The sequence below is a fragment of the Ischnura elegans genome, chromosome 12 (assembly GCF_921293095.1).
Source record: "Ischnura elegans chromosome 12, ioIscEleg1.1, whole genome shotgun sequence".
Classification (NCBI taxonomy): Eukaryota; Metazoa; Arthropoda; class Insecta; order Odonata; family Coenagrionidae; genus Ischnura; species Ischnura elegans.
Window position 1 is genome coordinate 17917889 of NC_060257.1, and position 24764 is coordinate 17942652.

Here is a 24764-nt window from a genome sequence, read left to right on the forward strand (position 1 = left end):
TTAACGAGGAAGTTGTCCTTGCTATCATTAAATGTAAGTACTAAGGTCTGGAGTACACATTAAGTAATGGACAGAATTAATGAGGTAAGGGAAAGAAACTAAGGTTATTACTCAAAATCTTGGAAATCGTCCTATGATGCAGGTGATCTGAAATTAGTCTACCATCGTAAAACTTGCAAAAAATTAATAGTTTAGACTTGACTTATGGTTTTTTTTACCTGACCCAGATGAGATCACAATCCGGACCCCTGCTACACGGATATTTTTAATAGTGTTAGTCACTTAAATCAGTTATTAGCACATATCAGCTTCAGTATTTAGCACGCAGGCCAATTTCAGTTCACTGTGTAGCTGATGGATTCGAGCCATAAGGACGGCCAATTGAATTACTCAATCCTCCGTCCAACAATAGGGTAGTTTCCTTCATCAAAGAAAACGAAATAAAGGCATTGATTGCAATTCGTTACCCACCATTAGTGCATTCATTATATATTAATCATTTGGTTTTAGAAATCCCAGTTTAATCGAATGGCAATGGTAAATTTTAACCTCATTTGAAAAAGGCCAGATTGGCGCCCTTGCGATGCAACTCCACGTAACGTCACAGGGACCTAGTTTCTATACGAGTAGATAGGAGTTTTACATCGTCTGAGATTACAAATGCATGCATGAGGCACAGAGCCTATTTACGAGAGCTCAGCTCAGGGAAACGTCTTACTAATCACCTATTAAAACTGCTTAAGGTCGGAAAGTTTCCTTCGTTTGATAAGGTATTAATAGTCCTTATTTAAGCCAAGCGCTACATGGTAGCTGGGTACTCTGCTACCTGCTAGCATCCTGCTTCGTATCAGCGCTCAAAGTCTCGCCCCAAGGTCACCTCACTTGCGGCAGCGGGAACCAGAATGACGTCTCAAGGGCTTTTCCCAGCATTCATACTTTGCCGTCGCGTTTTCGCGCACTTGAAATTTTTCACTTTTCATTTAATCGCGAAAAATAGATATCGTCGTTTAAAAATCTAAAAGCGTGAAATGCGTGCTCCAGGAGTAATAATCTTTCGATTTGGGCAAGAAAAAAATAATGGGAAACCACCCTATTGCATCAGTATCATTAGGCAACCACGATTGTTGTATATGTAATAGATTTTTTTAATTCAAAATATTATTATTAATTAAGTAAATAAATAAATACTTACTTACTTACTCCCAGGGCCATACATATCTAAGTAGATATTTGGCCGCACCAACAATCCTCTTCCATCTATCTCTATTTCCTGCGTCCTCCTCGGTCGCTCCTAATCGCTCCAGGTCTACCTTCACTTGGTCCCACCACCTTCGCCTTGGTCTTCCTCTTGGTCTTCTTCCTTCAGGATTCCTCATTATAACTTGTTTTAAATGATTAGTGTCCTCTCTTCTCAAAATGTGCCCAGCCCATCTAATTCTTCTACATTTAAACTCGCACACTACATCTGGATCCTTGTATAGCTCTCTTAATTCTCTATTGTGTTTTCTCCTCCACTCTCCTCCTTCAGAGATTGGTCCATATATTTTCCTAAGGATCTTATTTTCAAAAACAATTAATTTTCTTTCTTCCTTTTTATCCAGTTTCCAAGTTTCACTTCCATATAACAGTACGGGTCTTATGATTGTTTTATATATTCTGATTTTAGTAGTGTGTGATAGTAATTTTGAGGACATGAGTTTGTTGCAGGCGTAGAAGCATCTATTAGCCAGATTTAGCCTGTTTTGTATTTCTATTGCTTCTTTGTTTTCTCTTGAAATAAAAACGCCTAAATACTTAAAGGAGTCCACTTTTTCAAATTTGTGGTTGTCTATGTAGAGAGGATTTTGATTTCTATTCATTTCATTTCTTGTAAAGTGTATATATTTAGTTTTTCCATCATTTACTTTTAGTCCTAGATTAACTGTTTCTTCCATGAAAAGTTTTGTAAGCCGGCGTATGTCGTCTAAATTTTCTGCTAAAATTACCACATCGTCTGCAAAAGCAAGTATATTTATTCTGGAGCCAATTGTTACGCCTTCGTCCATTTTTGCTACTTTTTGAAGAGCTTCTTCTATTGCTAAGTTGAATAGGATTGGGGATAGTCCATCACCCTGTCTTACGCCTGCCTTTATCCTGAAAGGTTCCGACACCCGTGCATTTATACGTACTGAGCATGTGGAGTCTGTCATACTTGTTTTAGCGAGGTTTATTAGCTTTTTTGGAATTCCGAACTTGTCCAACTTTTCCCACAGTCTCTCTCTATTAATACTGTCATATGCTTTTTGGAAATCGATAAATATTGCAAAAAAATCTTTATTAAACTCCCAGTACTTCGATATAATTTCTTTGAGAATAAATATTTGATTTGTTGTGGACCTGCCTTTTACAAACCCTGCCTGGTGATCTAGAATTATTTCACATGTATATTCTTCAATACGATTTAATATTATCTTAGATAGGACTTTATAAGGAATGCTAAGGAGTGAGATTCCTCTAAAATTACTGCACTCTACTTTCTCTCCTTTCTTGTGTATGGGGACAACTATTGCTTCCCTCCAGTCTTTTGGCATTTCTTCTCTTTCCCATATTATTTTCATTAATTCACATAGCTTATCTATGACTATATCTCCTCCCGCCTTCAATAGCTCTGCAGATATTTCATCCTTACCAGGAGCTCTATGGTTTTTTAGGGCTTTAACTGCTGCTTTGACTTCTTCTCTAGTTGGTATTTCTACTTTGGGTTGTACATGATAGTAGATATCTTCGTTATCGTAGTCAGGTGTGATGTCCACTCCTTCTTCATTTAATAGTTCATAGAAGTATTCTCTCCATCTTTCTACAACTTTCTGCGTCTCCGTTACCATAATTCCCTCTTTGTTCTTCACACCGTATGACTTCGGGGTGAATCCTTTTTTAAAGAATCTTACTTTTTTATAAAACTCTCTTGCATTATTTGCTGTCCGCTCTTGTTCTGCTTTCTCAATCAAACTGTTTATGTATATTCGTTTTTTCTTTCTTAATATCTTGTTTGTTTCTCGATTTATCTCATTGTATCGTATTCTATCCTCTAAGGAATTGCTGTTCATCCAGGTTCTCTTCTTCTCCCTCCGTTCTGTTACCTTCAGCTCACATTCTTCATCAAACCAGGGTTTTTTGTTGTTTTTTTTTAGTTTTCCCACACACTTCTCTTGCTGTTTCCAGAATATTTTCCTTAAAATCGTTCCATTTTTTATCCACATCTTCTTCTTCTTCCATTGGCAGTTCTTGTAGAGCTTGAAACCTATTTTCCACTTTCATCTCGAATTCCTTTGCTACCCGTATATCTTTTAGTTTTCCTGTATCTATATTTGCATTACACTTTTCTTCTTTCCTTTTCTGAATCGCTATTCTTTGGGCTATTTTGACTAGAACTAGTACGTGGTCCGTCCCGCATTCTGCTCCCCTAACACTTCTTATATCTGTTATGCTACTTTTGTGGCGTTGATCAACTAGGACATGATCAATCTGGTTTCTTGTAGCCCCGTTTGGAGATGTCCATGTGTATTTATGTATATCTTTTCTTGGGAACATTGTGCTGGAAATTTTGAAGCTGTTTGCTAGGGCGAAGCTTGCGAGACGAGTCCCGTTGTCATTTGAGTCCTGGTGAAGACTCTCCTTCCCTATGGCTGGTTGAAAAATGTCTTCTCTACCCACTTTAGCATTAGCATCTCCTAAAACAATTTTCATATCATAACTTGGTAACTTATCCACTTGTTCTTCTAGAAGTTCATAAAAACTATCTTTTTCTTCATCTTCTGCGTCTTCTGTGGGAGCATAAAAGCTGACTAGAGATATGTTTTTAAACTTTCCCCTTAACCTAATACTGCACATTCTATCGTCTTTGGCTTCAAAATGTATCACAGATTCAGCCATTCTATTATTTACAGCAAAACCTACCCCCCCATAGTATCTATTATCTTTCCGGCCACTATAATAGATAATATATTTTTTTGTGCTAATCGTTCCTGCTAAAGGCCACCTTGTTTCTTGTAGGGCTACAACATCCATGTTGTATCTTTCTAACTCCTGTCCTAGAATGTCACTAGCTCCTGGAGTTGCCAAGCTTCTTATGTTCCATGTACCAAATCGTAATATTTTTGGGCATTTCCGAGTCGTTATCCTTTTATTCCGTCCAGTTTCCGAGGCTTTTTGTTGGTGATACGTAACATTTGTGTTTTACAGGGCGGGTTGTTGGCCCAGCGCCCAACCCCCAACCTGGAGGACCAGGGGGTTTGCTTTCGGAGTCACCTCCTCCTAGGTTAGCGGCTTTCACCACAGCTCTGAGATCCTAACCTGACCTCGGTTTTATATCAGAGTTTCCTTCTCCTAGCCTTTGAGTACCCAAACCCTATCGTACAAGGCTGTACGGGCAGTGCTTATTTAATGGCGGCACTTCCTCGCCATGACACAGCACTGTCATCGGGCTCTTGTGGAACTTAATTGAGTGTGATTCCGCCACAAATCACCCTCCCACGCCCTCTAGATGCTGCCGCCTCGGTCCGGGGCTGCTTATTCGGGTTACCCCTTATTCACAGCTGTCCACCATATCTGATGGAGTGTTCGCTATCCGCCACCTGCGACCCGCCCAATACCTGAGGCTCGGTTCCCATAACAGGGTGGGAATAAAATAAATAGGCGTAAAATATGCCTCTGGTTAAAAATGGTTAATAGCAGCCATATACAATGGAATTAAAACCAAAAGGTAATAAAAATATACTTGGGAACATGTGCTCAGCGATGGTGGGTTTTTGAGGGGATAAAAACTCCCTTATAGAGATCACAGAAATTTTTTAATTTAATCGATTTCACTTAATTTCATAAATATTATTTATTCAACTTTTAATGAAAGTTACAAAGAGGAATAATTATTCACCGAATTAAAAGAAACGATAAAATTTGTAAACATAATCGAATTTTTCTTGACTATAGCTTCCGCGGCTCATGGGGATTAAAGAGAGACAAACGCCGCCTGTGAATGTCACGTTATGTCACGGAAATAGGGTGGTTCCCTATTATTTTTTTTATTACCCAAATCGAAATATTATTACTCCTAGAGTACGCATTTAGATTTTTAATTTACGATATCTATTTTTCGCAATTAAATGAAAAGTGAAAAATTTCAGGCGCACGAAAACTCGACGGCAAAGTATGAATGCTGGGAAAATCCCGTGTGACGTATTTCTGGTTCCGGCTTCCGCCGCATGAGGTCACTTGAGTGCGAGGCTATGACCACCGCTACGATGTACGTTGCTAGCAGGTAGCATAGTACCCTGATAACATGGGTATCGCTTGGCTTAAATAAGAATTGTTAAAACCCTATTAAACGAAGAAAACTTTCCGAACTTAGGTAATTTTAATGGGTGATTATTATACAGATGCTTTCCTGAGATCTGTACCTCATACATGCATTGGTAATCTCAGGCGATGTAAAACTCCTATCTACTCCGGCCTCGGTGGCGGCGGGGTAACGTTCTCGCCTGCCAAACAAGAGGTCGCGGGTTCGAGTCCCGCCTGGGTAGGTTTCCCCGGTCCAGGGCATGGTCGTTTGTGTACGTTTACTTGTTACATTTGTTGAACACCCCGGTGTAAAATGGTCAATGAAAGCTGTATCCGGTGGTTTGATAATAAATTAAAATAAAAAAATAAAATACTCGCATATAAACTAGGTCCCTGTGACGTCACATGGACTGGCATCGCATGGGCGCCAATATAGCCTTTTTCAAATGAGGCTAAAATTGACCAATGCCATTCGTCTAAACCGGGATTTCTAAAACCAAATAATTTGTATATTATGAACACACTAATGGTGGATAACGAATCGCAACCAATACCTTTCGTTTTCTTTGATGAAGGAAACTACCCTACTCAAAACCCTAAAGGGATTCATTGTACCAAATTAAGTATTAACAAATATCACTAGAAAAATTGTCATATTTTACTGAGCCAAGGCAGAAAGAAACAAGAAATGCCAATGATAAGAAATCTCCCAAAACAATGTTTTAACCCTTTTTTCCATCGTTGAGCACGTAAATTTTAAAAAATTTAAGGCCCATAAAATGGTGTGATCCATATACAAAACACCCTATTTACCTGACCGGTACTCTAGCACTATTATCGATTATTTTCTATTGATATTCACTCTTTGAAACAACATTAAAATATAATAAGACAAAATTCGCCGTGTACACAATTCCCTGTCTAGCTTCCTCCATCATTTTAATTGCCTACCTCATCACTTCGAAGTCGTCTTTTTCGTTTTCCTAAGGAAAATACTTACTTTTAAAACAAATTAATCCACTTTCGTATTGCATCTTCGCCTTTAACGAAAATTCTCATGTTATACTCACGAATCTCGATAAAAACTTTTCAAATATGCTCCACGAAACACGGGTCTTACGAGAGACAACGTGTTTCCACGGAAAGAAATGGTAAAAACAGGGATTTTGCGATGATGTAGAATATTCTCATTTCATCAATTAACGTTACATTATGTATGAGTTAGAAATTACCAAAATCGAGGAAAAGGAACATGAAATAATCAAATTTTGCCATTCGAATGACAGCCCAGACAAGACGACCGGTGGCGCCGGTTGGGAATAAACAATTGACTAACAAAATTAGCAAAGCAGAATTTTTTTCAACTTGGATATTTCGAAGTTCGGATTTTTGCCTCGTTTTATTGGCATTCATGCTAGTCGCCCGGTTAAACATTATCGATTATTACGCCGCCAATATGGCACCAAAATTTTATACATTTAGTATTTTTGGGTTTGTTAAAATAATTTTTAACTCCAAAACTAAATTTATATTTATTTATACTAAATTTTTTGAATTTCCCCTCTTAAATTAATGTTACAGCTTTTTGCTTTTATTAAAAAATTAAACTTGTGGAACAGTGACGACATCGTTATTTCGTGAACTGGTGGAGGGCAATTTGGAAGCTGCTTCCTAGCAAAATCGGCTATGTATTCCTTCCTCAATTGGTAAAGCAACGTGGTTTCATGTTGAGAAGTCGCATTAAATGATTTTACGTTCAGTCTCGCCCTTTATTCAGATGAATGATCTCGTCCTCGTGCTAATTTGCGTGTGGAAAATTTCACGCCATGGAGTGAGTGTTTACTCCATCCGCTAATGCTTATTTTAACAAGCATCCCTCCGTGGAATCCGTGATACGTTGATAATCATGGAAACCTCTGGCTCTGGATATTTACCATTTAACGTTGGAGAGACTGATGTCTGCAGGCTCTGCATGAAGACTCGTGAATATTACCTAAACCTTTTCGTCTCGAATGAAGATTTCAGCATGACCATCGGCGAGGCTGTGGAGGATTTGTTCGATATAAGAGTAAGCGGTGTACTGCAGGGAATTTGTGAGTCAATGGTTTCAACGCGGATTAAAAATGAGTTGAATTGAAAAAAGTACTTAGAGAGTTAAAATAGTGTACTCTGGTATTTTAACTCTCAAGTACTTTTTTCAAAGAACATGATTAAATAAACATGAATTCAGTTGAATATTAAAATATTATAGTTTGTTAACAATGATTAAAAACTTGAACCCGTTAGAAATACGTGCAATTCTCTCGAATATCTTAATCATATCAAGAGCATATTATATGAATGTAAACAGTAAAAGCTTACAAATAACTTCATTTTCGCGCCATAGTAGCTTTGTTGAAACCATGAACATGCATATGCATGTTCATGGTTGAAACACTCGTTTGCGGTGTCTTTGCTGAAATAATTCTGAGGTGGGAAAAATATATTGTCTACAATGATTGAATTCGAAGATATCTCCATATTGCCAACGCAGATATCTCCCATTATCATCGTGTTAAGAATAATATTCCCTGATAACATTCCCTGGGAGGCCTTCAAATGGAGTAGCCCGAATCTCATGCCTCCCTGTAGATGCTGCCACCTCCTGGCGACCAAATGTAACGTTTAATGGTGGCGCGCAAATATTTGAAACTCATGATGTATTTTCTGTTATGGGCCAGAAAGTGTTTTTTATGTGTTAAAAATTATTTGTAAAAATTAATTAGCTGATGATTTCTTGATTTTAGGTTGCATAAAGCTTACAGTAACTGAGAGACGTTTCATAACCTTAAAGCTCAACACTGTGGAAAGGATGTATCCGGAGCAGGTAAATTTTTCCCTTTATAACATGGAAGTGTTTTTGATTGTAAAATCAGTGGCGTAGCCAGGGGGGGATCCGGACCCCCCCCCCCCCCCCCGAAATATAAAAACAATCATTTTTCTTCATAGAATAAAACAAAATATTGAAAAATCATGAATTAAAAAATATTTCTTTAACAAATGAAGTTTTTTCGATTATGAAATGTGTTACAATTTGTTTAAAACCCATAACTCAGTACCCAATTTTCCAAAAATTTCCACTCCTGGTTTTGGACTCCACCAAACGAAATTCTTGGCTACGCCACTGTTGCGAATCGCTTCAACGTGCGAGTAAGTCGTATCTAAGGAGCCACGTAAAAATTATATGGGTTCCATTTACACATGATATGGAATTGAAACAATTAGTAGTAATAGCACCTAGGACAAAACAAAAAATATGGTTTAAAATCTTCCTTTGTTATTTTTAAAGAAAATATGTATAGCATCTTAAAAACTCAATGTAATAAGGAATTGTTTTTGCTGAAACTTTGTCCAAGAGTGGAATTGGGACTTTTTTCTATAACAGATTAGAGTTGATAAAGTAAGTTTAACCAGTGGTGGATACAGATGGGGGGGCGCGCGCCCCCCCCCCTTGCGGGTTCGCTTGCATTGCCGAGCATTGCAAAACCACAATTGTAACTTTATTATATCATAAGATGGCATTGTCTTTTACATGTTTATAATCACTTTAAATAAATATTTTCATATACTTTGCCTGTGACTTGATCATCTTTTATTACGATAAAAGTAAAGACAACTCAAGATATGTTGCACCCCCCCCTTGAGTTTTTTCTGTATTCGCCACTGAGTTTAACTTGGACAGGGAGATAAACAGGGGTAATTTGCTTAATGTTCTATCTAAACCTACATTATAAACTGCATTATATATTTAATAATATGAAACGCATTGCCGCACCAAAGGAGGAAAGGAGAAGTCCCTCCCCAACATATATACATATAAGTCATGTCAAATTGAGCTGAAAGCATACTTGGTGAGATCATAAGTATTCAATAGATACTGAAAAAAGTACTTTAGGAATATGAATCAATAGATACTTTAGGAGTATGGATGGATAATTTTTCTTACAGGAGAAATGAGTAACCAAAATATTTTTAGTGTAAACATCAACGATATATTTTGCAAATAATTTGATGTAGAAACCATGAGTGCAATGCAACAGTTTTGCTCCATTGGTGCACTCAGCCAAGAGCTGAACAAGCACACAAAGTCGCTATGCACTGCCAGCAAGCAGTTTATAAGGTGGCAGTGATGATTTCCTGGGTTTCACACTGTGGAAGGTCTTCCATACCTTCTTACACACATGGTAAGATCCCTCTATATGGAGGACCTTAATTAAAATAAATAAAAGGAGGATAACATTTTGTCTATCTTCTTTCGATTAAATTACACTCTGCATAATAACCCATGGATACCACTCCTGCATGTATTGGCTGATGGCAGTATCTTTTCTCATGCACATTGTTTAACTATTATGGAATATATTATCAGATTTTTATATTTTTTAAGTATAAAATTAGAGTGTGAAATTTCTCCATGACATGGAAGTATTTTTGGGCTGAAAATGCCTCCAGGACACAGAAAGACTAAATTTGTAGCTGCAATCCTAAAAACAGAGTAAAACAGTGAACTACAATTTGCATAAACTTCAAAACCTTTCATGTTAATTAATGTCTATTCTAGCTCAGAAATAATTTTGATTGTAAGGTCCTTTTGCTCGTATATGAGGATTAGTTTCGAAGGATCCGCTAAAGGAGATCATTTACTCTATGAATTTATTAAACCAGTGTGTTTGATTAGATCATTTCCATTACTAAATTTCTACCTGGGTTGCTTTGCTAAATTACTTAAAATTCATATAGTAACGTGATCATTTATTTAACATATACATATTAGATTCATTCACTGTTTATGGTAGTTTTACATGGAATTATGTGCAAATCACTCTGTTCTGTTCCATTTCCAAATTAGAATCCATATTTAATTCCTATTGAACCCTTTCATTCATCCTTAAATTTTAATCATTTTCTATACTTAGTCAACTCCAAAGTTAAAAACAAAATATTTCCTTATTACGGCTGATCCTTTCCCATGGGCTACAACATTGTCGCGGTGGAAAGGCTTGCGCGTTCCTATGACCCCTAGAGCTGCACTGGTGGGATTAATTCTAAATTAGGTATTTCCGGTAGGGCCACCCATGCCAGATAGGTTGAAGGGTAGGAGGTAGACGATATAGGAAATTGTAATGTAAGTGTCCTTTCCCATGGGCTACAACCTTGTTGCGGTGAAAGGCTAGTACATAAGTTCCTAAGACGCCTAGAGCTGCACTGGTGGGATTAATTCTAAATTAGGTATTTCCGGTAGGGCCACCCATGCCAGATAGGTTGAAGGGTAGGAGGTAGACGATATAGGAAATTGTAATGTAAGTGTCCTTTCCCACGGGCTACGACCTTGTTGCGGTGAAAGGCTAGTATATAAGTTCCTAAGACGCCTAGAGCTGCACTGGTGGGATTAATTCTAAATTAGGTATTTCCGGTAGGGCCACCCATGCTAGATAGGTTGGAGGGTAGGAGGCAGACGAAAGGTAGTCCACGTGATGGTGACACGTAAAAAATGTCGTTGGAATAGAAGTGGGAAACCCTACCAACTATCTCTTGCCTAAAAACATGGAGCACAACCAAATGAGCCTCAGAATCTCATCGAACAGGACCTGTCTGCAAAGGGTGGGTGTCGTTCATGGCAGCAAGGTTGGCAAGGTCCTCGGGGTCGTCAACATGCGAAATCCTTGCAGAGACTTATCATCATCATCAGCAGCAGCAATAATGAAGGAAGAAGAAAAGAAGACCAGAAAATGCAGAAGAAGAAGTCGCCATTAAATGTAGGGATGTGGAATGTGAGGACAATGATGAGGGCAGGGAAGTTAGAAAACATCAAAAGGGAAATGGACGGAGGACACAGAAGGTTTGGATGGAGCAAGTATTTAGTGAGGAGGGGATATTGAAAATAGTGTTAGAGGGTTAGGTAAACGGGGGAGGGGAAGGAAGAGAATAGGATTTTTATATAGAGTGAAAGGGAGTAGGCCCTACAGTGAATTGAAGAAAGAAGTGCTGGAACGAAAGAGAGGCTACCAGATTACCTACTTCTTTAGTACTCCATGGAAACCTGCCTTAATTGGTAGAGTACTATAAAAATTACATTTAATGATGATTTATGGTGACTGTTATTTCTTATTTGGATATTCTCTGAAGTTTTTTTCTTCCTTTTTCTGGCTCAACCTCTAATTGACATTAACCTTCATGTGTCTCTCTGATTAAATAGTTTATCTGGCTTTGAGTGGAAGTCATCAGAAGGGCAGGCTGTTGTTTGATTGCGTTTGTAACTACAGTTGAGGACTTCAAATCCGGAATCCAGAAACCCGTAAAACTGGAAATCTGGAGCGTTTGAAAATTTCTCTATGTAGTGTATCGACTTGCCACCTAGTGGCACCACTGTTGCAGCCTAGTTCTGGGACGAGTAGGAAGTTAGCACACGCTATGAACACACGCTAACAACCTAGGCAGGGACACGTAGGGATCTCAAATATCAAGCACAGGAGCCTGAATGCATTTATAAATCAATTAATTAAAAAAATTTAGAAGAATTTGCATAGATTTACTGCGGGACTAAGGAAGGTATCGATAGATATTGCAACGTCTGCTACAGGGGCGGATCCAGGATTTATTTCTGTGAGGGGGAGGCACAAGCAAGGCCGTAACCAGGATTTTGTTCTGGGGGGGCACAAGGATACTTCGTAATACAAAACGAACGCAGTGGCAATGGGGCCATATTAAAAATCTTGCATATTTTTTAAGGGCCTTGGGGGGGTGGGGGGGGGGGCATGTGCCCCTGTGCCCCTCCCCCCCCCCCTAGATCCGCCTATGGTCTGCTAGCGAATGCTATCAACAAAAGCTATTGAACATGAAGAAATATTTAATTTTCTTTTGTAATGCAAAGTAAGTGTGCTTTTATATTTCAGGGGGGGTCCGGACCCCTCCCCCCACTAAGCCACTGTGGACAGCCTTGCCTCACTCCTTGGCCCATGCTTGCGACCCAGTTTCTCCATCTGCTACCCTCACTTGTGCAGTCTGGGCAATATACAGATTATGAATGAGTCCCATCCCCCTCATCTATGGTATTTTCTTGAGAATATTCGTCAAATTTTACCAGATTAATTTTTTTATTCTTGTTCACGTCATCCACATCCTGATCATATTCTAGGTTCCTCTCCACCAGGGACCACATTTTTGCTATTGCATCACGAGTTGACTTCCCTTTCCTAAGACACAACTGATCTTTGCCCAAAAGCTTGTTTGCCCTCGCCTCCATTCGTCTGTTCAATATTCTCAGGACTGCTTTCACCGCATGGAATATTAGGCTAATAGTCTCCATAATCTCTGCATTCTACAGCGTTCTTCTTTTTCAGTTGCGGAATTAGAACGGTCCTCATAAAATACTTCAGCCGATATCCCCACTCGTGGCTCCTATTTACTAGTTCAAAAAGCATTCTCATAGCATTCCTCCATATATTCTCTAATTGTTCATATATTTGCTCTTGATCCATAGGTTGGTAATTGATTCTATAACCTGTTTTTCAGATTCCTGATGGTATCATTATGGTGCACCATTGGGAAATTGTCATCATGCTGGAAAATGCTATCAGTTTCCTGCTGAAAGCCTGCTCAAAATTGACGATGGACCATGTGCTCCTTAAGGCAACCAGTTGGATGAATGTGGCAAGTGATTTTCAGGTTTGCTATCTCTTACTTTACAGTTGAAATTTGGTGTTTAACACGTTGCCTACCTCTACATATATGGTCTTAATGAGCTTTATCTGCTCCCACACTGATTTTTTGCACCAACCACTCTTTTCTCACTAAAGCTAGTTATCAATGTCTCTAATTGCTTGCCAAATTTGATAGGAAATATCAGCAAAAACCTTCTCAATTTGTGAGTGACTGTCCTTAAATGACAATATTATTTAAAATATGCTTCTGCATTGAATGCATGTTTCTACTTTATATTTTGTGTATTCATCATTGAAATATTTGCATAAGCTCATGTCATTGTGCCTTCATGCCTGTTAAAATAATAATAAGTAATTATTTCCTGACAGTTCTTGGGCTGCAATGTACTCTACAAACACCTCCATGAAAGCATGGAGGATTGCAAATTCTCCACTGTTTTCACTAAGCATGTTGCCGGTATACTTTCTGCCATGAATTCACACATGCCTGTTGGAGCCCTCATGTTGAACAATCAGAGGGGGGAGGTAAATTTTTCCTTTTCTAAAATGGTATTAATTTTATGTTTTTTATTACTAATGTGAGTGTATGATGAAAAATATGTATTTTTTTCTACTTCTCAGGATAATTTTATTATTATAGTATTCTAACAATACAGGGTCTTGCATTTGCTTGGACAATGGAGTTTGCATGGACCAATAACAAATATTCTGGTAGTCCCCTATACTTTCATGGACTTCCCTTTTTAGTTCACAATAAGGCCTACTACCTTTCATTCTGTCTAAAAATCCTATTGTCTTCCTTCCTCTCCCTTGTTTACCCAACATTCTACCCTCTAACACTGTTTTCAACATCCCCTCCCTGCTAAGTACTCGCTCCATCCATACCTTATGTCTCCTCCATATCTCACTTAAAAGCTGCCTCTCCTCACCCACCATGTCCAGCACTTTGTCGTTCCTCCTCCTCTCCGTCCACCTCACCTTCTTCATTCTTCTCCACTCTCACAATTCAAACGGCTCCATTCTTCTCTTGTCATCCTTCCTATATTTCCACGTTTCTGCACTGTATAGCACTACTTTCAAGATTATACTCTTCACTAAACATTTCTTTTAACTCTCATAGCAATCCTCTCAAAAGCTCCTTCCTGTTCATGAATGCCTTCTTTAGTAACTGAATTCTCTTCCTGTAGTCCTTACTACTGCATCCGTTTTCCACCAATGTCCTGCCCAAATTGCTCTATGTGATCAAGTTTTTCCCCACCTACTTTTATCTTGAATCTCACATTCCTCGCTTGTGACACTTTACAAAACCACATAACCCTGGTCTTCTTGTGATTAATCCTCATCTCGTACCTCTCGCAATACTAGTCTAACGCATTTTCTAGAGCCTGAAACCCCCTGACTGGCTAACCTATGCCTGATCATCCTCTAACCTCACTGACTTAAACATCATTCCCCTCACTTTTACTCCAGCTCAAATTTCATTCCATGCCTCTCTTACCATTTCTCACCATATGCGTTAAAAATTAGTGGCAACAGAGGGCAGCCTTGTCTCACTCCTTGACCAATGCTTTCCCACCCAGATTCTTTGTCCGCTGCTCTCATTTGTGCAGTCTGGGCTGGATAGCTTATATAGATTACAAATGAGTTTCCTATCCCTCCAATCTATGCCTACTTTCTTGAGAATGTCCATTTAGTTCCCTTCTTTTTCAAAATCCACGAAGCATTGAAGCAAGCTTACATATAGAGTAAAAAATATTTGTAGCAATTTTGTGTACATAAAAGTATTAAGTGACTATGTATTTTGAAAATTTTAAGTCATATTTATCATGAATATGTATTCCATTTAATTGCCTAAATATCTTTTTTGAGTTATGGCATTAAGTTTATTTTTTCTTGTTGCATTTAGTACTTTGAATTTTACAGAATATGGAGCAATTCCTGCTATACCTGAAGTAAAGAGAAAGCGTAGCATGGAAGGAAAATTATTTTTTCCTATTGTGCAGGATCTCTGTATGACCCATAAAGCCACTCTGGAATTGTTAGAGTTCTTGGTAGGTGAGTGTGGTTTCCAGTTCCTAATGATTGCTCACTTGAATTAGGATGCATTAGGGGTGTGTGTATGAATTCCTTTAGTTTTTCATCTGGTATTGATGTAATTACTATTAGATTAATGGATCATGCAACAATTTTATTGCAGAGATTCTATGGCTTCGTTAAACATGCTTGTGGGTCTAATAACCACCCAGACCCTACACTCTTCAAGCAGATGTTTCAACGTATTTCCTGATCCAGTCACCAAAATGAAGTAATATTTCTGGGGGCAATCTGCAGGGTACCCTTATGTCTGCAAAAGATACAGAAGACCTCAGCAGTTGCCTGTAAAAATTCCAGAACATTATGGACATATGATCCTTGACAAAGGCTGCTTGTCAGGGGACATTCCACTGCTTCTATCTCATGCTTGAAGCTCAACTTATGCTTCTATCTTATGATCAGGACTTTCACCCCACTCAAACTATTGATTTTGTCCTGTGGCTATATGGCCAGAAAAGTGGAGAGATTTTCCTGTTGGGAATCTTGTAAGAATAGTGTGTGTTCTCTGGGGTAATGTACCAAAAAGCATGATATCCTCTTCAATGAAGTCAACCGATGGTATTTGATTCGATGTTCTAAAGGACTCTTCCTGCTTCTGGAAAGCATGGAGGACAGAATTTTGGGAGTTCTTGCTACCAGGGTATTAATTGCAGACACGGTCATTCATGTGGCATCTCCTTTGGAAGATGTGGATTCTCTGCTGTTTGTAGGCTGTGGAGATCATTGCTGGCAATTTACTGAAGCGATTGTCAAGTTCTTCCTTTTTACAAAAGGGCACTCTGGATGAAGGGCTACCCAAAGCTGATAATATACAGTAAGAGAAGGTTAGGTTGCACTGCTAAAGTCCTCCTCCCATTCAGCAACCTGTGGCACTAACTCCTCACCTCCAGTTCCCTCAGGCTCAAATGCTTTTTCAGGTCCTACCAACCCATCTTGTTTGTCCATGTCCTTTCCTTCACACTGGTCGCCCCTTTGCCTTAGTTGATCAATCTGCCTGTGAATGACAACACCTTCATCAGTTAAAACTGTATACAGTCTAGACCCCAACACTTCCTTCACCACCCCTGACATCCACACCATTTTCCCCTGAGGGTACATTTTTGTCATCACTCTTTGCCCTTCACTTAAAACTCTCAAACATCACTATGTGAGTCACTATGAGCCTGGATCTGGGCATTCTGTTTTTTATTCACTTGCTGCCCTATATTGGGTTTAGACATTGCCAACTGGGAGCGAAGAGCCCTTCCAAACATTAAAACACTAGGAGGCTCTCCGGTGGTCATGTGCGGAGTATTCTATAATTAAATAAAAAATGTGGCAAGGCAACATGCAAGGGTGTTCCGTCACTGATTAAAGTTTTCACTTTGTTTTTAAACACTCTATGTTCTCTGCAGCGCCATTTGAAGCTGGATGATACAGGGGGAAAAGATGTCTTGAATTCCATTTTCCTTACAGAATTCCCTTAACAAGGATGAAGTGATGGCAGAACCATTGTCAGAAACAATTTTCTCTGGGAGACCAAATGTGGCAAAAATATCTCTTAGGTGCATAATGACTTTGTCTGATGAACCATTATGTATTTCCTTCACTTCTGGCCATTTGGTTGCACTATCAATTACTATTAAAAATATTTTTTGCAAAAAGGGACCAGCCAAGTCAATGTGTAGTCTTTCCCACGGCCTGTCTGGCCATTTCCAACACTTCAATGGAGCCATGCATGGCGATGGCTTGTTTGTGAGGCATGCTTCACATGCACGGGCTAATTCCTCTAAATCTCTATCTAGATTTGGCCACCAGATATAGGACCTGGCAAGGGACTTCATTTTTACTATGCCCATGTACTCACACCACCTTTTTGTGAACAGTAACTATCAGGATACCTTTCTTAGAGACCTTCCTAACTTCATCCACTAATCCTTGTCGCTCAAAAATGGATCCTTATATGTCATGTCCCAGGGGGACCATGACTCATAGCTGGCAATATTCATCTTGTCCAAGAAAGGGTAATTGATACAGGCTGGCTATCTGATATCACTTGGGCTGTGCAAGAATTGGTCCGAAATCTACTCCACCAGCTATTTTTTGCCCACCGTCTTCGTCGGCTGGTGTCTTTGAAGCCCAACTGACCAATTGGAATTTCGTTTGGGGGTGGGTTCAAAAGAAGGGGGGAAAATTTTTGAAAACCCGGGCACTAAGTAATGGGTTTAAAATTAATTGTAACACTTTTCATGATCGAAAAAACTTAATTTATTAAAGAAACATTTTGTAAATTCCTGATATTTCAATATTTTGTTTTCTTTTATGAAGGAAATTAATTGTGTTTTTAAATTTCAGTGGGGGGGGGGTCCGGACCCCCCCCCCCTGGCTACGCCACTGATTTGGTCTACCATTATATGCGCTCTTTTCATGTGAAATAGCCAGTGTTCTCCATTCCGAATAAGAATCTAATCGGAAAAAAATCTCTAGCGTCAACTCAGTAATGATGCCAATTATTGTAATTTTTCATAATTTTTATTAAATAAGCGCTTTTATATTTACGTCAGTACACAACACGAACCCATTTTTCGGACCGACTTCCGTGCAACAGATTTTATTCTCCCGCCATGACAGTGTTGCACCATCTCGCTGAACATTCATGAAACACATTATGCTGAGAAAGAAATTCCGATATCTTGACACGATGAACTAAATATTCATTATCCTTAAACATCATAACGTTATATGAACAAATTTCTTTTTAATGATACCACCTATGAAGACGTCTACGGAGGGCATAATGAATTTTGTTCACCTCTTTGCAGATGCTGCCACCTACGGACATTCAGTGGTAACCATTTACGTTAGCGCTCTAGTATTTGAATCTTGAACGGGTGGACTAAGGGGGAAAGTATTTTGATAAGTATATTTGTAAAAGTTGAAGAAATTAAGACAATATGGGTAATATTAGCGTTGTCAATATATATCTACGTCTGTGGATAGTGAACTAGTTAGAGGAATAATTACTTAGGGCATCCGTATTTCCAGAATATGGCGAATCAATCCGTCGTCTTATTTGCAGATGTAATGTCACAATCACGTTGTCGACACCCGTCTCAATTCTTGCAGGCAGCCAAGAGTTGAGTTGCCTTTTTCGGAACGATTATATTGACGAAGAGTTAATTTTATGCGTCCTATGTTGCAATCTAATCTGCTACATGCAAATCTTTGAGACGAGAAGGTTAAGCATCGAATTAGAAAGCCGTTTAACATTTTACTAACTAAAGTGGCACTTGTTTTCGTCGTGCTTTGTTTTCATCTTAATCGCAACACGGCCTCATATCCTCATCTATATTAAATTAAAAAAAGAAATTTTCCTTATTTTTAAGACAGTTCTTGGGACCAGAGCATGAGACAGATATTTGTAATGAGCAAAATTCACTAACTCTTGGTCAACTATGTGGTATTCCATTATTTACATATTTTAATAGACATTAATAGACAGTTACTTATACCACTTATAAGTAACTGTCTATATCCAACTAAATATTTATAAGTGGTATAAGTAACTGTCTATATCCAGGAAATTTGTAATGAGCTCAAAAAAACGTGCAAAGGCATGGTTTATTTTTCTTAAAATCAGAAAAACCACTTCCTTTTCGCAGACTGACACATAAGTAAGCAGTGGATGACTGAGGAATTCCCGTAAAATATGCCGAATAAGACACAAGGCCATCTATGTTTTCATATGAAATGTAATGGTACCAAATGTGTGCATTATTACTTTGAAGCATATTGAACTGTTGAAAATTTTACAACATAATGAGCAACTTCCAATTTAAAAAATACTTTGGAAATATTTGGGGTGGTTTGTTTAAATGAAATGGCGACATCGTAACCACCTCCATGGTATAAGGTTTCGCAGAACAGAAGGAATTAATATCCAAAATTGTTGGATCTTTTCCCATTCCAGACGGCACAGAATCCTCCGTATCTAATTCGTATGCAGATAGTATCCATTGACGAAAAGCGATGGGGCGATATTCAATGGATACTATGTGCATACGAATTAGATACGGAGGATTCTGTGCCGTCTGGGATAAAGTATTCCTTGCGTATCCAGTCTGTTGTTCAAGAACCCTACACGTAGGGTTCTTCCTGTTGTTAAATACTCTCCTGATTCTCTCACGTGCCTATTAATAAAAAGTGCTATTGCCAGGTACAGCCAGGAAAGGTAAAAATCCGATCTCTCTCAGAAAATTTGAAAAGGAATTACTTCGTTAAGTCGCATATGCACGTTAGATCGATGATACAAAAATGATGATTTTGCTGTCTTTAGTGGCCAATTCCTTAAGATATAAAGAAAAACACGGTAAAAAATGGTATGCTCAATTTAATACAGTTGCATTATAAATTCATATGTGATTTTAATTAACTAAAATGTACACATACTAGAAGTAATTAAAAATTAATCTATTTGATGGTTATTGCACTAATCAATATCTACCTATTATGCGTAATTCCTTGAGTACCACATCCTTCCCTTAAGTGACGCCATAAGGTGATATGTCGCTAATTGTCTTAATGTTGTTCTTATGGAAGACCTTACTAGGCCTAATTTACTTGTGATGCGTGGTAGGTTAATTTCGTCTCTATTTGCTAAAAAAATGTAAAACACCCGAACCTACGAGTCACTGTTAGCGGCATAGGGGATTTAGGGGTGCCCCCCCAGACAATTAAAACAAAAATGGACAAGATTTTTGATATGGTTATCATTACGGTCGCTTTATTTTGCGTTTACGGAGCCTCAGTCATTTAATTTAATGTTAACTTTCGTTCCAAATAAATAGAATATTTTCTGCAGTAATAGGGTGGTTTCCTATTATTTTTTTATTGCCTTAATCGAAAGATTATTACTCCTGGAGTACGTATTTCGCGCTTTTAGATTTTTAAATGACAACATCTATTTTTCGCGATTAAATGAAAAGTGAAAATTTTCAAGCGCGCGAAAACGCGACGATTAAGTATGAATGTCGGGAAATATCTCCGTACGTCGTATTTCTGGTTCCCCCTCCCGCCCGGTGAGGTGACCTTGAGGCGAGGCTTAGCTCTGATACGTCGCAGGATGCTAGCGGATAGCTGAGTACCTTGCTGAACGGTAGCGCTTGGCTTAAAAAAGGTTTATTAATACCTTATCAAACGAAGAAAACTTTCCGACATTAGCCAGTTTTAATAGGTGATTATTAAGACATGTTTCCCTGAGCTCTGTGCCTCATGCTTGCATTGGTAACCTCAGACGATGCATAACTCCTATCCTCTCGTGTAGAAACTAGGTCCCTGTGACGTCATGCGGAGTGGAATCGCATGGGCGCCAATCTGGCCTTTTTCAAATGAGGATAAAATTTGACCCTTGCCATTCGTCTAAACCGGTATTTCAAAAACCAAATAATTTGTGTATTATGAATACACTAATGGTGGGTAACGAATCGCAATCAATGCCTTTCGTTTTCTTTGATGAAGGAAACTACCCTATTGTCGTATTTTGTTTTTAATCTCAAATATGAGAAGACCTGTAAGACCCTTGTGCCCCCCCCCAAAAAATACTGGAGCCTCCCCTGGTTAGCGTTGATCCCCTATTTTGCAGGTGCAGGGAAACATCTTCACACGTACATTACGATTTCAAATATGAACTAGGGTTAAAGCATAAAAATTTCTTATGGAAGGGGAGATAGGTCCATTTTCGCTATCGAGTGTCGATCGATTCAACTATGATTTCACATTTGAATATCACTCGGTCGACGAGTGGGTGCCAGAAGTAGCGTCATTCCGAGAATATCGTATTGTTATCATAAACCAATTCGCATCTATTATTAAATGATTTTCGAACTTTACTTTTTATTTAAATAACCATTTGCTATCTTTTTTCACCTCCTCTAGTTGCTTAATTGCATAACAAACAACAGCCAATAATCTGGCGAGTGGTTAGACGCCGCTCTTCACACAATAGGGTAGTTTCCTTCATCAAAGAAAACGAAAGGCATTGATTGCAATTCGTTACCCACCATTAAGGCATTCTTAATGTGCAAATTATTTGGTTTTAGAAATCCCAGTTTAGACGAATGTTAATGGTCAATTTTAATCTCATTTGAAAAAGGCCAGATTGGCGCCCATGCGATGCCACTCCACGTGACGTCACAGGGACCTAGATTCTATACGAGTAGATAGGAGTTTTACATCGTCTGAGGTTACCAATGCATGCACGAGGCACAGAGCTCAGGGAAACATGTCTTAATAATCACCTATTAAAACTGGCTAAGGTCGGAAAGTTTTCTTCGTTTGATAAGGTATTAATAATCCTTGTTTAAGCCAAGCGCTACCTGCTAGCAGGGTACTCTTCTACCTGCTAGCAGCCTGCATCGCAGCGGCACACATATCCTCACCCCAAGGTCACCTCACACGGCGGCAGCTGGAATCAGAATGACGTCACACAGGCTTTTCCCAGCATTCATACTTACAATTGTTAGGCACATACAATACAATCAATTGTTTGCCGTCGCGTTTTCGCGCGCTTGAAAATTTTCACTTTTCATTTAATCGCGAAAAATAGATATCGTCATTTAAAAATCTAAAATCGTGAAATGCATACTCCAGGAGTAATAATCTTTCGATTTAGGCGATAAAAAAGTAATAGGAAACTACCCTATTGTAATTTACTATTATTCCAGCACTTATTTCATCGTTCGGTTTCAAACCTTCACCACCTTCTCTACACATCTCATTCAAGGTCTTATGTCATGATCATGTCTTATGATGTGGCTGATTGAGTTGTCCCCCATTTCTTCTCAAGAGTTTATAAAGTCTTGTTCATCTCCTACTTTTCTTAGGGCTTGTATCTACAATACTCACAAGACTAATCCATTTCCATCCATCATTCTTCTGTAACATCACATTTCGTATGATTCCACCCTAGACTTCATAATGAATACATACTCCAATTATAAGTCTATTTGAATGCATTCTTTACGTCTATACATAGATTTTCGGTTTACCCGCGTAGGAAATCACATCTATTTTTAAATAATGAAGGTGTTACCATTCATTCTCTCATTACGATTTCTTTCAGTTTAACGGTCCATCATGTTAATATTACAGGATGCGAAATCTGATTTCATTTCTATTAAAATCCACCTACAATGAACGGAACTTTTTCTTAAAGTTATTAGTGCTTACGAATAGTTTTGATGAGGTTCAAACTAGGCACCGCGATCCTAAACAATCGCTTAATTATAGAAATCCATGGAGGCTGAATTCCGACGCGGCGGTATTTTCATCGAATAGGGTATTTTTAGTGAATGTTGGGGGTCTTGAGGATATCACTTACTTGTTAGACATTGAAATAGCTGGATATAAATAAAAAAGTTGTTTTCTTAGGTTCATCATCTCCGGTTAACAATCCTAAGGTTGGTTTAACGCAGCTCTCCACTAAATTCTCTTATCAGCTAATCTGTTTACACCTACCCGCTACTCTCTTTCATATCATTTACCTAATCGAGGGCAAAAATTATGAGTTTTGTCAGGGGAAGTTCAGTTATCCCAACCCCGACCACCACCACTAAAACCTACACATAGTACCTCCATAAACTATTTATGAGATGCGGTTGTTGAAATCATACACCGTATGTGTGCTATTAAGTAGTTTTATTCACGAAAAGCACTTGTTAATAACATTTATATTAACACACTACAGTACGCTTATACATCAATAATGAAAATAATTAGTTTGTATTGTAACTACTTGTAAATAATTTGGTATAAAATGGCAGCGTGATAAAGTTGATAAAATGTGCAAAAAAATCAAGCAATATTAATTGTTGCATTAAAATTTTGTAAAAATTTAGTAGCATTTTTAATAAACCTTTCAAATTTTGCCGCCCCCTGAAATCTGCCGCCCCTGGCACGTGCCCCCTCTGCTCCACTCTTGTTCCGGCCCTTACCTGATCCATCTATTTTATCAGCGGTCTTCTTTTTCTGTTCTTACCATCCACATGGCGCTCGACGATTGTCTTCGTCAGGCCATTATGTCTCAAGAAATGGCCGATTACATTCTTCCTCTGGATTGTTCTTCTTAACCCGGTAACGCCTGAATAAAAAATTTCATCCCAACTTTTTCGTAATAATCAATTTTAAAATCTGATTGATTAGATGCAAATTTAATACCTTTAGTACTAATAGTCTTGAAGAAACAGCCTAAGGTACAATGTGGTACCGCTAGGCCCTTAAGGGGTCAAAAATCGAAATTAAATAGGCGTTAGTAATTTCACATTTTAATGCCAGAAACGTTTTTTAAAAAATCTATTTTGAACAATAAATTATCAAAATTACTCAAAAATGTCAAATCTTGCTTAAAAAAGCAAACTTTTCTGAAAAACGTAATTATAAATATGTTTATTAGTTTAAAACTCTAAAAATCCCGAACAAATTACAACAAATAACAAAAAAAGTTCGTTTAGTATTGCACTACCAGCTGGTACCATATGGTACCACTAGGCGTTAGCGGGTTAAGGCTCTCTCTCGAGGCTTCTCTTCTCTCCTACTCTTCTCAGGACCTCCTCATTACTTACGCAGTCGATCCACTTGATCCTCACCATTCTTCCATGGCGCCACTTCTAGAAAGCCTCTGACCCTTGACCTCTCTGATTCCCTCATTGTCTATGCCTTACTTCCGTAGAGAAGCATACTTCGAATGTAAGTTCTGATAAATCTAAATGATGGTTTCAGGCTTAACTTTGTGAAACTTTTCCGTTATGGAAAAGAATAAACTTTCTAAGGTTCACTTAATGTACTAAAAACACACCAAAAAATAAATTAAAGGTGTTTTTAAAATATATCTATCAAGTAAACTGAAAATGTTATTCTTTTTTTCATCGGATAAATCTTTTCCTTACTTATAAGTTTTATTTTTAGAGTTGTGGAGTTCCATCCGGGAGGCGAACCAAAAACTTTTTTAATGTAGAGGACAGGATGCTCACCATACACTCTACTAAGTACTGTTCAAATATAGAATGAATTTTTCCCTAAAAAGTTAGTTATAAATCACTGTAAGTTTGAAAGGTCCGTTCTGGCATCTTTGCTTTAATCACACTCGAGTATAATGATGTGAATGTTTTTTCCTATTTTTCAGCGGCTCCTACCCTTTGCATGTTACTTGTCAATTAAAGATTATTTTCGGTTTTGTCGACTGTTAATGGTTCCTTAGGCCCCTCTTCCCGGGGGTACGCCATTCATACACGTCAATATGCAGTATTGGTCGTGAGCAACAAGAAAGGTTTAAAAATTGATTTTCTTCCATGAGCAAATGTTCAGATTAAATCTAAAAACACATTATGCCTAAATTCAAACCAGATTGTTTATATTTTCTGTTATCTATGGCCTGCAGTCCTGTCAACGATTTGATCATCCGGGAATTTTAACTTACTTTTGACCAAAGGGAGGCGCTGGTAAATGATTCCCATGGGTTGAGGCAGTATGTGATGGGTAACTACAAAGAGATATCTCATATAACATAATCTATCGCTTTTTCATAGTTTTCATGAACATCTATGTTCAAATGAATCAGTAGCAATTTTAAGTATATATAATTTCTGTTGAGTGACCAAAAAAAAACAATTCGTATGTATC